This window comes from Agelaius phoeniceus, chromosome Z, assembly GCF_051311805.1.
Source record: "Agelaius phoeniceus isolate bAgePho1 chromosome Z, bAgePho1.hap1, whole genome shotgun sequence".
NCBI classification, from domain to species: Eukaryota; Metazoa; Chordata; class Aves; order Passeriformes; family Icteridae; genus Agelaius; species Agelaius phoeniceus.
Genome location: NC_135303.1, coordinates 23,091,532 through 23,106,817, shown reverse-complemented (window position 1 = coordinate 23,106,817; position 15,286 = coordinate 23,091,532). Strand labels below are relative to the sequence as shown.

The following is a 15,286-nucleotide window of genomic DNA, read 5'->3' as shown; positions in this document are numbered from 1 at the left end:
CTGGTAGATAAAGGGAGAAGCATAATCTGACCACCCAGCAGGAATGATATGTTGGAGCCATTTCTTTAAGAGGAAATCCACGGCAGTGGGGATGCAATTTTGCATTATAAGTGTACTCCTACTTGCAACAGGAGTGAGCTGACAACAAAGGTCTTTGCAGAATAGCCTCATATCAATAATGCAGTGGGAGAGATGGACATCTATCAAATTCTCTATGTGTCATTTCATGCAGGCTGAGGACAAACCTTTCCCCTGCGCTCTGTTATTAGATGCACAATGATGCTTGGAGAATCGGAGAGCATTTCAGGGTTGGGCTCTTCTTCCTCCTCTTCCTGGACTTAGTTATTTAGAAATTAACAAGGACAGGCAGATCTTAAAATAACTGTCAAGGTTTTATAATTAAAATAAAATTAAATTATACAATTATACAGTTATAAATATATAGTATTGGTTATATAAATATATAACCAATTATATTATTATTGTGTGGGAGGCCATAGAAGTTAAGGGAAGACTAACTCTTGCATTATATTAAGTCAATAGTTTACTGTCTGTAGTAAATGTCAAAACAGAATTTCATTTGAATTTATATAGTATTTTCCTCTCTGATCTCTTTTTTGCTGGTCTCTTGAGCCATCTAAATTTTCCCATTCCTGAGGAAGGCTGCCCTTCTAGCCTCTTAATGTGACCCTAGGGGTGAGAAGACCAACTGGTTTTCTGTTTGCTGCTGGATATGTTGTTTTACTGTTATGAAAACATAGAAAGGTCTTGCCTTGCTATCAGACTCATTATCTCACATTGTCAAATCCAGACAAACAGTCTCACTGTAGTTACATCCACCAGAACGAGCTGAGCACCGAACACTGGGTTCCTGAGTGTTCTTGTGTCCTCAGGTACTACTGAAGTTTTTGCAGTCCAAAGGTGTTCACTGCCTTAAGTGTCCAAGACCAAAGAAAGCTCCTTCTACCAATATAAATGTATCAGCTAAATTCAGTTGTGAATGATATTTAATAATTCCAGAGTCCCTTTACTCTTGTTTTATAACTCGTCACAGTTATTACTGTTTGCAAAAGTAAAAAAAAGATATTGCAGCAAGGATTCATTTGGGCAAATTAAACCTGTGGAGGGATTTCGAACACAGTTTTTTGTTCTCTGGAATTAGGCATCAGCAGCCTGTGGAATTATTTCTGACATTTAATCCATCATACACTCAGAATAACTAAACAAGCTGGTGATGGTCTCTTCCTGCTCAAAGAACAACTTTCACAGAACCTACCCAACTTATTAGTCTCAGGAAATTGTGCTTGGAAAGAGAAAAAAGAAAATTCTTCTACAAATAAAAGGCAGAAATCTTATCATGCATCAATAACATGCATTGAATAGACCTTCATCTGCTGTAAATTGGAATGACATAACGGTGTATGTATATTGATTTAGTTCAGTCCTGTAATTTTCACACAGGAGTGTCTAGATCCACAGCTGTCTGAATCTGGACCTGGTCTTCTAAAAGTAAACCATGAAACTGGAAGTAGGTAGAATGTAAGGTGGACTGATTCTTTTCCTTTTCTTTGTTTGAAAAAGTAAATTCTGAAACATGTGTTTTTAGCATAACCTATTGCACTCTGCAATTTTCAGTGTTTTCTTGAATTTCTGAGCACATATTTTAGTGGCCTAAGGTTTTACTTCAAACAGCTGCTTCCAGGCCAAACATGGTCAAACTAGATTAACTGTATTATGTAAATACTATAGAATCAGTGAATGCTATAGGGCTACCACATAATTAGAGGATAATAACTTTTTAAATGATATGAATTATTTTTTTCCTAATACACCTCAAACAGGTTTCCCATTCTGGACAGAACTTCAAGTATTTTTTCAGTTATAGGAGGTTTCCCTCCTCACCCTGCCTCCTTCCCTCCCCTGCTTTAAAAATGAATATAATGTGCTTTGATGTAACATGGTCTCACAGTGAAATCTACAATCATACCTAAACTTACAGAAAAGATAAAATCACCAAAAGGGAGATTTTAGAAACAGAATGCATAATCAGATAAATGAGAACAAAGTTTTGAAAAGCATTGCAGAGGGGTAATATAAGATATTGCTGGTGTGCTTCTCACTTCATCATTGTTTTCCTTCAGTAAACATTCTATCAGCTGGGGAGAGTTACTCACATGTTTGAAGCTGGGGGTCTAGTTTCTCTGAAATCAGATTCCTTATTCCCAAGACTCCACTACACAGTGCCAGCACAAACACACATCAGCAGCTACACAGCACTTTAAAGAGTTAGCAAGGACCTATCAAGCATTTACTCAATTTCAGATCTCTGTCTCTTATTTTCACTGAGCAAATCCGAAGTTAGGGGAACCAAAGTCAAAGAAAGCAAATAAACATTTTGGAAGTCTGAGTATCTCATCTAAGGAGTGAAACTCACCTACTGCTTAACCTTGTAGGTAAGAAGTACTGTTGTGAAGAATGATTCCTTTTCCACAAATAAAGCTTTTGAAAGTGCTTGGATCTTCACTGATGAAAACAGTGAATGCTGATGCACTGAGCTAGTGTCAGCCTTACTTCTGTCAGGGGCAAGTGCAATTCTGGTTGCTTCTGTATTTGGAAAACTGTGTGCATGCTGATTCTGGTGGAATCCCCTTAGAATTAGTAGGGCTGGCCTGTGGGTGAGTTGGGTGGAATGAAGTGAAGGAATAAACTAAATTTGAAATTCTCAGATTACTTCCAAAATTAACTTCTTTCTGTTATAGTTGTTGTTACTGAGCCTAGATTTATGCTGTTTTCTAGTGTGTGAAACACAAGCTATTGTAGATAGATATTGATATTTTGTACAAACAGGTGCACACTCATCCTGTGGCCTGGACTGGACAAACAAAAGCATTAACAAGCTTCTCATACAATAAGCAATAGTGTAACCATGAGCCACCTTTGCTTTAAAGGTGTTGGTGTGGCTGAGGTTTGTTAATAATACTTGTTTGACACCAGCAAAGCAAAAAGCCATCACAACAAAAAGGCTGCAAAATCTCAAGCAGATCTCATACAACTCATCTCATACAACTGTATGAGAAAAGACAGTCTTTGCTGTTTACCCACAAGTTGTCTTTTGGCTTGTATGGTATTAGTTAATGCCAAAAGAAGTGCTACACTGAATAATCTGAGAAAAAAGGAAAAAAACCAAACCCAGACCCATGCAGATACAATTTACCATAATGAGGAAGTCCGAAAGCTTCAGAACAACATCCTGATGTTTTAGAATTTTCTAATATTTTAGCTCCTTAAGCTCCATCCTTCCTTGCATATTCCTATCTGAATATTAAAAAAAAAGTCTGAAATGAACGAGAGTTTCTCATATGTGCAGGTAGATATGTCTATGTTGTTGATGTAGGATTTTGTAAATTTTGATAGAACACATGGAAGTTTCCTACAGCAATCACTGAAAGCAAAGCTGAAGGACTGTGGATGAAGAACCTTTACCCTTTTCTTCCTTTCCTTCATCCTCTAAGCAGTGAGATTTATCCTAGGTGAGCATCCAGGGTGAATCTCCCTACTTGTCTCCTGCTGGCAGAGGTGGCCAATGTTAGATAGATCACTTGAACTCTGCCGCTGATTTTCATCCTGGCTCTTCATCTATCCTCCTTCATTAATGTATGTGTAGGTGTACACAACCATTTAGGTGTCTTCCATACTAAAATTTCAGGAAATTGTGGCTCAGTAGGAACAAGTACTTTCCCACCAGAGCAATTTATTAATTTTGCTGAGTGTAAGACTTGTGAGCAGGTCCATGAGTAGTTCTGGACCCAAGCCTATAATCACCTTTATACGTGTCTTTTCCATCTTTTTCTTTGACATGTTTAATTTCTCTGAGAGCATATTTTTTTGAGCTGAGACAGAAAGTAAGAGGAAAACAAAGCTGGGTGGGATGACTTCGAAATACCAATGCCAGGCTTTGCATAAAGTGTTATTTTAGACATTCACCCAAAACATCAGAGGATCAGTCCTAATCTCTGAGTCACTAATAAAACTCCATCAGTGCAGGAAACAGCACTGAACATTTTTTAAGAGATGGGGCTTGATGTCAGCTTGAGGGAGACATGTATAGATCTGAATTGCTGCAGAACAGAGACAGGCATCATCTCAGGGCTAAGGATTTCCCAAGATGCTTTAAAAGTAGGTTACTTTATTTATTTTTTATCCCTCTAGAATTTTTTTTAAGTCTGGTTCTGCTTCTGAAACATTCACAAGCAAAGAAATATGGAAGATGTCTGCAACAGAGTACTTTGTAGCAGACAGCTTTTTAAATGAATGACTTACTTAAAATTTCTTTTCTGCCTGGAAAAAGAGAAATTATTTTTTCAATCTTGATATTGGAGCCATAGAGTCTAATGTGTGGCTCCTATATGGCGGCAACAACTTTTTTGATTTACACAAGCATACACAAATAGCCTGAAATAAAGAAATCTTGAACAACAGATGAAAGTTGGTCACTTTGATTTCCAAAGTGGCTCTGAAGATGAGAGAATGAGAAAATGAGAGAATGAGAGAATGAGAAAATACAGCAGCAAAGAAGCAGTCCACTTCCCATACTGATCACATAGTTAGGATGTGAACCTATATGCCAGACTTAATATCACTTTCTTGCACAAGGATGGAAGCTCAAAAAGGATCTGTGCTTCATTGCTTCATGGTGACTCTTGAAGCTCCATTTCCTACATGAAGCAAAACACAGCATAGAAGTTCGGCCATCCCTTGTCTTATATTTCTCAAACTGCTCTCTAGTTCTAAACTGTTTACAACTGCAAATTTTGAACAAGGTTAACAGTTGAAAAAAATGAGAGAAGGCAAGAGACTTACAACATACTGCACTTGTCTTGCCTAGCACAAGAAATCTCTTTTAAAGAAAAAGGAGTTGGTTGGGTACTCAAACTGAAATGAAGACACTGACTATGCTGTACTATTCCTTATTTCCCAATATATCCATTAAGGTAAATAAATACTTCTAGATGACAGAAACTACCTTTTAGACAGTCAAACTTGGGCGAGTTGAATCCCAAACATCTTTTACAGCCAGATTTTTCAATGAACAGTATAAAACTGAAGCCCCTGTAAAACAAAAATAAACACTTAAAATATTTTATAAGATCTATAAGTGTATGCAACTGATTAGATGTCTCCAGTGCTAAAATTTCAGTAATACCTGGTAGTACCCACGCATTTCCCAAAAGACATGAAGTTTCAAAAGGCTGTGATATCATTTCATGTATGACAGTAGCTGAGAGAGACAGCACAAGGCCTGGGCTGCAGATAGTACCTTCATCCTGTGTTTCTGAATAGCCTTAAAAGAATTAGGCTAGGTGTACTAAGAAGTCTAAGGAGAGATATTAGGCTGGGCTTGACATATAAAGTTTCTCTCAAAAGAGATATTATACTCACTAGGATTCTTTCTAGGTTCTTTTGTGTTTCTGGTTTGTGGTCAAAGGTTAATAAATGTATGTTCAAATTTACTTTTGCCACAGGCACGTGCATTATGGAGTGAAAACCTGACTATTTCTACACATCAAGTTATACAACACTGCAAGGGTCAGTTATGGCAAAACCAGGCAAAGTTGTGGCCCTGATAGTGACAAGTGCAAATTTGATTTGATGCAAATTGGGGAAGATTTCCAAGTAAAATTTGTAAATTTCTTCATTGGACATCATGATCTTTGTCTCAAGCTTCTAAAATCATAAAGTCATAAATGCCTCAAATCAACATGCTACCAAAAGCCATATTGAAAGGTAAGTATTCAAGCTGTGTTGCGAAAACTGTGCTTTTCTTTCAAGAAAGGTTAGCCCTTACCTGAAAGTCTATTGTGTGATGCAATCACAAAGACCAATTGATCACTCCAACAACCAGCACCATACACAGAATTTAGAGTAAACTTCTCTTTAACCTGCCCTGAGGCTCAGCTGGTGGTTTGCACTCTACACATCTGTTGACATCAACAAGGCTAACAGAAAAGTAGGTTAGTGATTGCAATTTCTGCTTTGATTAATTGACTCTATAATTTGTCTCTTTGAAGGGGGAAAAAGGGAGACTATATAATTAACATATTTTCAAAGAACTATATCTTAATCAAACATAAATATTTTTCTAGATTGAATCATTACAACCTCTTCCTATACTAGCAGATACTACTATCTTAGATACTATTATCTTAGCTCAAATTTGGTTTCAGTAAGAAGGTATTAAAGTATTAAGCAAAAATAAATTGTGGTAGGGCTTGTTACGGAAAGTACTGTGCCTCCTCCATCAGAACAGCATACAACAAAGGCTACATGCCACAAAGTATTGAGTTCCTGAGTATCCTGGCTTTTGAAGTTAATAAATTACCACTAGTAACTCACTGAATATTTAGACAGAGCTGCAAGCAACTCACAAATGTCCAACTTTTTTTTTTAAATTTAGCTTTTGAAATAACAGAACAGAAAAAAAGACAATAAACATTTTTAAGATGATAACTTATAGCTATATGAAGCATCAAATTATATTTAAATACATCCTAAGAACTGAGTGGTCTTGCCTTATTCTTATCAGTATATAATTTTACCCAATAAGAACATAACGTTCCTTTCTTATTATGGCTATAATACTATGCTATTCACACCAATTTTCATGTATGACAGATTCCAGCTGTGATACCACAGTGACTACTCATTTAGTACTGGTGATCACCCTCTCATCCCATGGCTGCAAAGAGAAACACAGAAGGATCACAAGACCCTGTAATAATAATGTACAATTTTCATGTACTCACATTCTACCATTGAAGCAGAAACATTGTGTTCTGCTTCCTTAATTTGCTATTTGCTTGGTGAAAACCTTAAACATTGATTGTAGATCAGTATTCTTTCTCTGGCTAGTGTCAACTTTTTTTTACTCTTTCTTGCCAAGATAATTTGTGCAGACCCTCCAATGCCAAATATCAGGTACATATGATACAATATTACACATAGAGATATGTGTAGACAACATGTTGGCAAAGTATTTGAAGTGATATTCTTCAAAAACTATGAGTACTTTCCTCATCATGCACATATTTGATTGTACAAATGCAATTGCTGGTGCACGCACTTCATATTCAGGCTCTTAGGACATCTTCATTTGTTAGGACATAGCTCTGCCATACATATCCATCAGATTTTCCACTACTCTTTAAAATATCTCGTCTCTAGCCTTGGTTGAATGCAAGAGTTTGATTAGAAATGTGCAGATATTTTACAGAGGCTATGTAGAGTGGGATTTATGTTTTGTCAATGAATGTACATTGGCTCTTATTTGAATATGTACACATATACACCAGAAATACGCAGACAATGAATAGATCCTCAAAAGAAAAGGACATACTTTCCATAGCACTGAGAAACAAGACATTGACTGTAGGGCTATCACTTCTGCAGTATATGCAGACATAGGGTGGGAATCTACAGTATAAACACAGAGAAAATTATTGCTTTTCATTCCAGTTTAATGATCTTCCACTCACACACTGAAAATGGGGATGCATCCTCTCTTCACCTGAAACTAGCTACCTGAAAGATTGGCAGCTGCCTGCAGAACAGGTACACCTTGCATTTAGTACCAGGTGGTCAAGGTTTTAATCATGGCTGTGGTGATAAAAAGGCTGGGAAGGTTTACATTTCATGCACTGACCTAGACAAACACAACACCACACAACATCTTTGCTGCAACCCAAGCTAGTTCTTGGATTCAACTTTCCCTACGCACAGAATCACAACAAGTTGGAAGGGTCCACAGTGCGGCAACTGGTCCAACCTCCCTAATCAAGCAGGGTCCTCCTGGAACAAATGGCACAGGATTGTATCCAGATGGCTGTGGAATATCTCCAGTGAGGGAGACTCCTCTGGGTAATCTCTTCCAGTGTGTTGTCACCTGTATAGCAGAGAAGTTCTTCCAAATATTTAGGTGTCACTTTGTTTGTATGAGTTTCTGTCTATTGCCTCTTGTTTTATTGATTTGCACCACTGAGAAGAGCCCAGATCCATTCTCTTGACTCCCTTATTTTAGATATCTATACACATCTATGGCATCCCCTCTAAGTCACCTCTTCTCATGCCCCAGCTCCCCCAGTCTTATGTCATATGAGACATCCTCCAGACCCTTGACCAACTTAGTAGCTCTCTGCTGGACCTGCCCCAGCAGTTCCATGTCTCTCTTATACTCAGGGGCCCAGAACTGCTCACAGTACTCCAAATGGGGTGGTACCAGGGCTAAGCAGAGAGGCAGGATCACCTCTCGGGACCTGCTGGCAGTGCTCCTCCTAATACATTCCAGCATTCCTTTGGCCTTCTTAGCTATAAGGGCATATTGCTTGTTCATGTACAGCTAGCTGTCCAACAGGATCCTTGGGTTCTTCTCCTCAGAGTTGCTTCCTAGCAGGTCAGCCTGTGCTGGTGCCTGGGGTTATCCCTCCTCAGATGCAGGACCCTGCATTTACCCTTTTTGAATTTCAGAAGGTTCTTCTCTGCCCACCTGCCCAGTCTGTGAAAGTCCTTCTGAAGGGCTGCACAACTCTCTGAGGCATCGGCGACTTTCCCCAGCTTTGTATCATCTGCAGACCTGCTGAGGAGGCATTTCCCCTTCATCCAAGTCGTTGACAAGTTAAACAGCACTGAACCCAGTACGGAACCCCGGGGCACACCTGAAGTGACAGGCCTCCAACTAAACTCTGCACCACCGATCACAATCTTCTGGGATCTGACTCAGGAATCTGACTCTGAAATCTGGACTCAGCCAGTTCTCAACCTAGCCGAAGTGTCCATTTGTCCACCCTATACTTGAGTTTTCTAATAAAGATGTTAAGAGAGACAGCCTTACAAAAGTCAGGGCAGACAATATCCACTGCTCTCTCCTCATTCCTCTGGGTAATTTTTTCATTGTAGTAGGCAATCAGGTTGGTCAAGCATGATTTGCCTTTAGTGAATCCTTGCTGACTTCTCCTGATCATATTTATGTCTTCCATGTTGGTAGACATGGCCTCCAGAATAAAGCACTCCATCTTCTTTCCAGGGATCGAGGTGATGCTGACTGGATGGTAGATCCCTTTGTACTCTTTCTTGCTCTTTTTGAAGACTGGAATGATGTTTGTTTACTTCAAGTCCTCAGGCACCTCTCCTGATCTCCATGACCTCTCAAAGATGATCATGAGAGGCCTATTTATGACGTCTGCCAGGTCTCTCAGCACTCATGGATGCATCCCATCATGGCCTGTGGACTTGTGGATGTGAAATTCATTTAGGTGCTCTCTGACAAAATCCTCCTTCAGTGAAGAAAGGTCTTCCTCCTGACATTCATACACCCTGGTCTCCTGGCTTAGAGATCCCTGGGGGCTGATATTGTTGGTGAAGACATGCGAAGAAGACATTAAATAACTCTGCCTTCTCTGTGTCCTCTGTTACCAGAATGCCCTCAATTTACTAATAGTTATCCTTTGTTTTCCTTTTGTTATTTATATATTTGAAAAAGCCCTTTTTGTCATCCTTGGTTAGATTAAATACGAGATGGACATTGGTCTTTCTAGACTTACTTCTAGATTCACTGCAGCGGGGAAAGAGGGGTCCCTGCACATACTCCTTGCACTGTACAGTCATAAACATAACTTGTTTACATGCTTCTGTGTCTTGATACATTGCTGAGTTTGGCCTATTAGAAACCTCGGGTTAATGCTTCCCCATCACCACAGCAAACTTCCATTCTGGGTTTACTTAAAAAGAGGAAAAGAAATTAAATTGATTTCATAATCCTTCTTAATTATTGACACAAGAGGACAAAAAGTTGTCCTCCAGAGTCCTGCAAACTGGTGTAAAATGTCAAAGCTAGAGTTCCTCTCCAGTAAGTTATTCTCAGTAAATTTGGTTTGTTTGTTGCACACATACATATATAGATCTGTCTTTATATATGTGTTCTCCTTGTGAAAAGCATTCTGGCTACTTAACAGTCATGTGGGATCCTGTATAAATGATGCTGATTCTATATGATTCAAACTATAAAATATAAAATTACATCCCATTTTCAACATGTGAATACAGAGATTATATAGAATCTGAAAGATCAAACTGGAAATTCTTCATTCTCATGTGTGAGTTTTTTTTCAATCCCACAGTCCCATTGGTTTCAACTGGGCTGAGTAAGGTCTCACATAAGACCACATTCTGGCCCTGTTTTAAAACCACATCAAGTCTCTAATCTTCCAGTCTGATCTGTGCAAAGACAGTCATGTTATGCCAGTGGACTGTTTTTCTGGTGTAGGAAGACATTTCATGGATCAAGGCCATAACATTTAACTACCCAAACAAGAACAAGACAAAGCTTCACTGCAGCATTTAATCTAATGTTTTTGAGGTTATATTAAGTTTTAACTTCAGAGATATGCAGTTTCCAAAAGCACTTTCCAAAATGTGTAATATTCTTAATGTATTCTTACATCTTTAAGATGACAAACATCACACAAATGTTAGAGAATGGCAGTGTAGTCACTTCTGTAAGTCTGAAGTGGACTACAGCAGAAAAATAGCGATGCCTGCAGAAAAGGTGGTCCTTCCAGGACACCCATTCCTCCTGCTGAATTTTTGCATGTTTGTTTTCCTGGTGTCTTATACTGACATTTCCAATTTGCTTGTGAGTAACATGGGTATGTGTCTTGGTTTGAAAAGACAGGTGTGTGCTAAGGAAGGCAGGAGTGCCTCTTGAAATGGAAAATGTAAACTCCCTCCATCCAAATTATTATAATTTTGAAATTAGGGGGGAGTCTCAGGCAAAGACATGGGAGTAGAAATAACAGTTATTTATTAGGAAAAATAAAAATGCAGGAAAAATAAAAATATAAAACAACACTGACAGAGTCAAAAGTCTGACCTGACACCCGGTGGGTCAGGGTGTTGGTAGCAGTCTGATTAAATGCTGGCTGCAGTCCTCCTGGAGTGACAGCTGTGGTTCTGTTGAAGCAGTGATTCTGTAGAAGGGTGTAGCTTTCCTCTGAAGGTCCAGTGGTGGTGTAGATGGGCCTGGTCTTCCTCTGGGAATCCAGTGGAAAAGAAACCTGCTCCCCTGGGAATCCAATGGGGAAAAGGTTGCTTGTGATGTTCTAAATATCAGATTCTATCCAGGTAGGAATGCTTGGCTCCTCCCCCTGGGCAGAACATCTCCCAGTGGGATGATGTAATTTTATCAGTCATGGAGTGACACTCAATAGCCCATGAACAGAAGATATCTCCCCTGAGGGAGGATGGGTCATGGAAGAGATAAAGAAAACTGCCCCACCTGGTTTTAACAGGTGGCCCAATTAACAGAAGATAACTGACCCACCTCTAACAGATGGCAATAAAATACACACCCCCAGCCACATCTTTGCAACCTAAGACAGAATGAAAGTTCAACCAGCCACCCAAAAGGTCCACACCACTAGACAGAAGTGATTTTTCTGTGACAGTGAAACAGAGGTACCTACCTATTTTAGACAGCTTTATAGTGCCCATCTGCTTTCACTGCTATCTATTTTAATATTAATAGTGATCAGAAATATGAGTACTCTCAACAGGGTACTTTTCATAAATTTTCACTGGACTCTGATGGGGATATTAACATGTCTGCAGCACTTCAATGTGTTTTCTTTTTACAGATATATCAGACATTTCACTCCTTTAGTGAATGGCATACAGATAGATGGATGCACCCACATGAACCATGTATCAGTGTGCAGCCAGGTGTGCATTGCAAGTAGAAAAAACTGGGCTTGACATGAATAAAAGTGTCCTATCATACTGTATATGAATTGACTTTAATGAATTTATCTGACCATTGTTTTTTTACGGCATGAACACCACTGTAAGATTTGTGGGTTACCAATTTTTAAGCTCATATCATGAAGTTCTTACGCATCCATAGTTTCAGTTTTTAAATATATCTTCCCTGAGTAAAAGAAAAAATGGCGAAGGACCGAGAAGAAAAACTTTGCCTTTGGGCTTCAGAGTCTCTTAACTAGTAAAATAACACTGGTGGGCTACGTCTACAGTTGCTTGTCAATGTTAGAGTAGGACTGGAATGTCTCAGATCTATGAAGAACTGAATTCTTTCTGCATCTCCTTAGCTCATGAAAAGTCATATTGCTGCCCACAAAGGTGCAAAGGTTGAATAAAATTTCATTTCAGACAGTGTGAATCCAATCCATCACCTGATTTTGGATTGCCATTTTGATTATTACCAGGAGCTGTATAATGGCTTGAAGGGCACCCCAGTAGGATTTCTCCTTGCTGGAGAGGAGAGCAGCAGAGGTTAATCAAAACCAGTACAGCCCTTCTTATCTTTTACCGCTTCTGCTCATCTCCCATTCAGCATCTGTCTAATCTGGGCATATTCAGTACAGTATTCCCTGTCTGTGCACTCAGAATGATCTAAATACAGCTGTTAACATCTCGATCAAGGCACAGCTCTAATTAGATTTCTCTGTTGTAGTTGAAGGAAACATACTTGGAAAGTTGCTCCATGCCATATTTCAACTACCAACAGTAGCTGGTTTTGTTGAAACTTCTGTTATGTTTAAAAAAGGACATATTTCTAGTTAATTACAAGCCTTCACTTAAGAAAACACTTTTGGAGCAAAGGTAAAGACCAAAAGGCTTAGTCCAAAATGTAAAGGCATGAAAGTGAAGATGAGAAAAATTTAAATACTTAAATACAGGAGCTTAAAATGGAAACTGGTGCTCCTCTTTAACCATGGTTATTTTCTGTACTAATCTACCTGTCTCTATGAAACAGACAAAGGCAGACTTGTTTTTGCAGCCAGACAAGAGGATGTCTTTAATAAAATAATTATTTTAATAGTAATATAATAAAAAAAAACAACAAAACAATAACAATAACAATAACAATAACAATAATAATAATAATAATGCCAGAAAAATTAATGTCATTGAGTACCAAAAATATGCAAAACAAATAAGGGCCAGGATCAGGAACACTGAAATGTGAATATTCAATTAACAATAACAGAAATGATGTGGGACATGGTATGTAAATGATGAGTGCCTCAGACCAAGCATTCTCAATAGCAAAGCCAATTAGTCATTTGTTAAAAACAACGCACATGACTGTTTTTCAGGTCATGAGGAAATCCATGTTGAAGATGTTTGCTGTTCTAACAGCAAAACCAAACATGTTCCATAGTGCAAGCATTAAGAAGATGTATAACCCACACAGTATTCACAGCTAGGAAAATGATAAGAAGGAGAGATGCTTGAGGAGAAAAAACTTGCTAACCAGAGGTTTTTACATTGACCACATCATCCCATGTCCCACATGCTGATTTCTCAAGCAAACCTGTTGCCAACTGAAATTTTTTTCTTGAACTGTAAAATTCATAGGATGTGCTTGGCTTGCATCAAGAACACAGCAGTTTATTCCCCACACAAACAGCTCTGTCTAGCTCAGCTGGATATAAACAGAAAGACTTCTTCACTAATTATTTATACAAACATAGCTGCATTCTGGAAGATTCATAGGAACTGGAAATTGGTTTACTTCTGATTCTTACTGGTCTTTTGATTTTCAGGGCTGTCGACTACTGAAAACCATCTAGACCTTCATCCACAGGAAGGTAATCCACAAATGATTTTTCTCCCCCTGAGAGTACTGATACTGCTTATATAGTAATAATAGTCATAAAGTATTTATATAAAGCACAATCTTTACTTGTACAAAGAATTTGTCTTCCAACCTGTCCAACTTTGAGAGTACTTGTATGAGTAAGGAGTACATCAACCTTGCCGCAGATGTTTGCACTGTGAGAAGAATATTCTTACATGTCTGGAATTGCATTACACTTATGTGGCAAACAGTGCACAGATAATTGCATTATCTGTCCTGGCAAACAGTGGCTTTTTCAAATCAAAATGACTACTTTTATTAGTCAAGGGGAACTTATTCATAAGTGTTTTCAGATTCAAGTCAACTGGTTTTTACATTATGCACCTCCCTCTTTCCCCTTTTCTAACCACTGGTAGACCAAGCAGTTGAAATACCGAAACAAGCTTTGCAAGGGGAATAAGAGGAAAAATATTTTCCTGGTGCTTTGCATGCTGTCATCCACATCCTCTCACTTGTTCGTGAAATGAAGCCACAATAGGGAACATGTGAAATAAGTTCCCAGCAGTTTAAAGCAAACCTTCAACGAAAGGGGGTGAGAGAAGAAAAAATAGTGCAGCCAGTGGAAAAAGAACGATAATTTTGGTCAGGCAGAATACTGTGGCTCTGCAGCCATCTAGGACTGTAAAGCAAACCTTACCCTATTTTAAGAATATTTGAAAGGTTTGTGGGACTGGATCTCAGTTTAGGGTCTGAGATTAGCATTCCACTTGTGCAAAGTACCATGGAATTTTAATGAATAGATGTAGCCAGATTTTCTGCTCTCTTCCTGAGATCTCTGTGTTTGCTAATTTAGAGACACATTTCACATTTCACCATTTCAGTGGTGCATTTGTGCTAGCACCATACTAGGGCAATGGTTAAAAACCCTGATGCTGAGAAAAGTGGTATCTGTGCATCTTGTGTAGTCCTAGATACACACATAAATGTTTCCACACCTTAGATAATGAGATATTAAAATACTGCAATGAACACAAAGATCTAAGAGGCCAGTCCACAGTCCACTTTGCTGTTGTGAGGAGTTTCTGGATTTAAAATAATGGAAAAAAAATCAAGATATTATTTAAATTTCTGCTCTAAATGCATGACTGTTTTTCCTTAGGAAATGAGTCTCTAGGACCTGATTATCTCTGCACTTGTTTTTGTCAAACAGAGTTATTATATTGAAATAACACTTCAGGTCCTTTATGGTGGGTTCTCAAGGGGAGTTAAGTATTTAACTCATTTTGGTAAAACCAAGCAGCCATTTTTCCAGGTCTCTATCTTAGCTAGTCCTTGTCTTTATTACAGGTTTTCTGAATTATTTTCCCTTTAAAATGTTCATGTAGAGTTGCAGGGACCCACCTGCAGCAAACAATGAGAGGAGCTGGATAGGGAACTTCTTGGACTCATAATGACCATCCAAAAACCTTGATCTAGCCTGAGAATCAAGATGCTTGACCCAAATCTAAAATTTTGTGTGAGCCATTTATTTGCCTTTAAGAAGACTGTTCAAAAATTTTGTTTTTAGCCTTGAGCTAAGGCATTGTGAGATGTGTGCAGATGGTTTGGGACAAAGTTTTAAGCCTTTTATTGACATTT

At 38.5% G+C, this 15,286-nt stretch overlaps 1 protein-coding gene across 6 annotated transcripts in view; it reads left to right on the top strand.

The window, feature by feature from the left end:
- The window catches only part of LOC129134258 (uncharacterized), a 67,935-nt gene that overhangs the window by 33,430 nt on the left and 19,219 nt on the right, over positions 1-15,286 (top strand). For all 6 annotated transcript variants that reach the window (XM_077171027.1, XM_077171031.1, XM_077171030.1 and 3 more), the window contains 2 exons: positions 5,523-5,784; positions 13,614-13,658. The gene's annotated coding sequence lies outside the window, so the exon portion shown is untranslated. The remainder of the gene's footprint in view (positions 1-5,522; positions 5,785-13,613; positions 13,659-15,286) is intronic.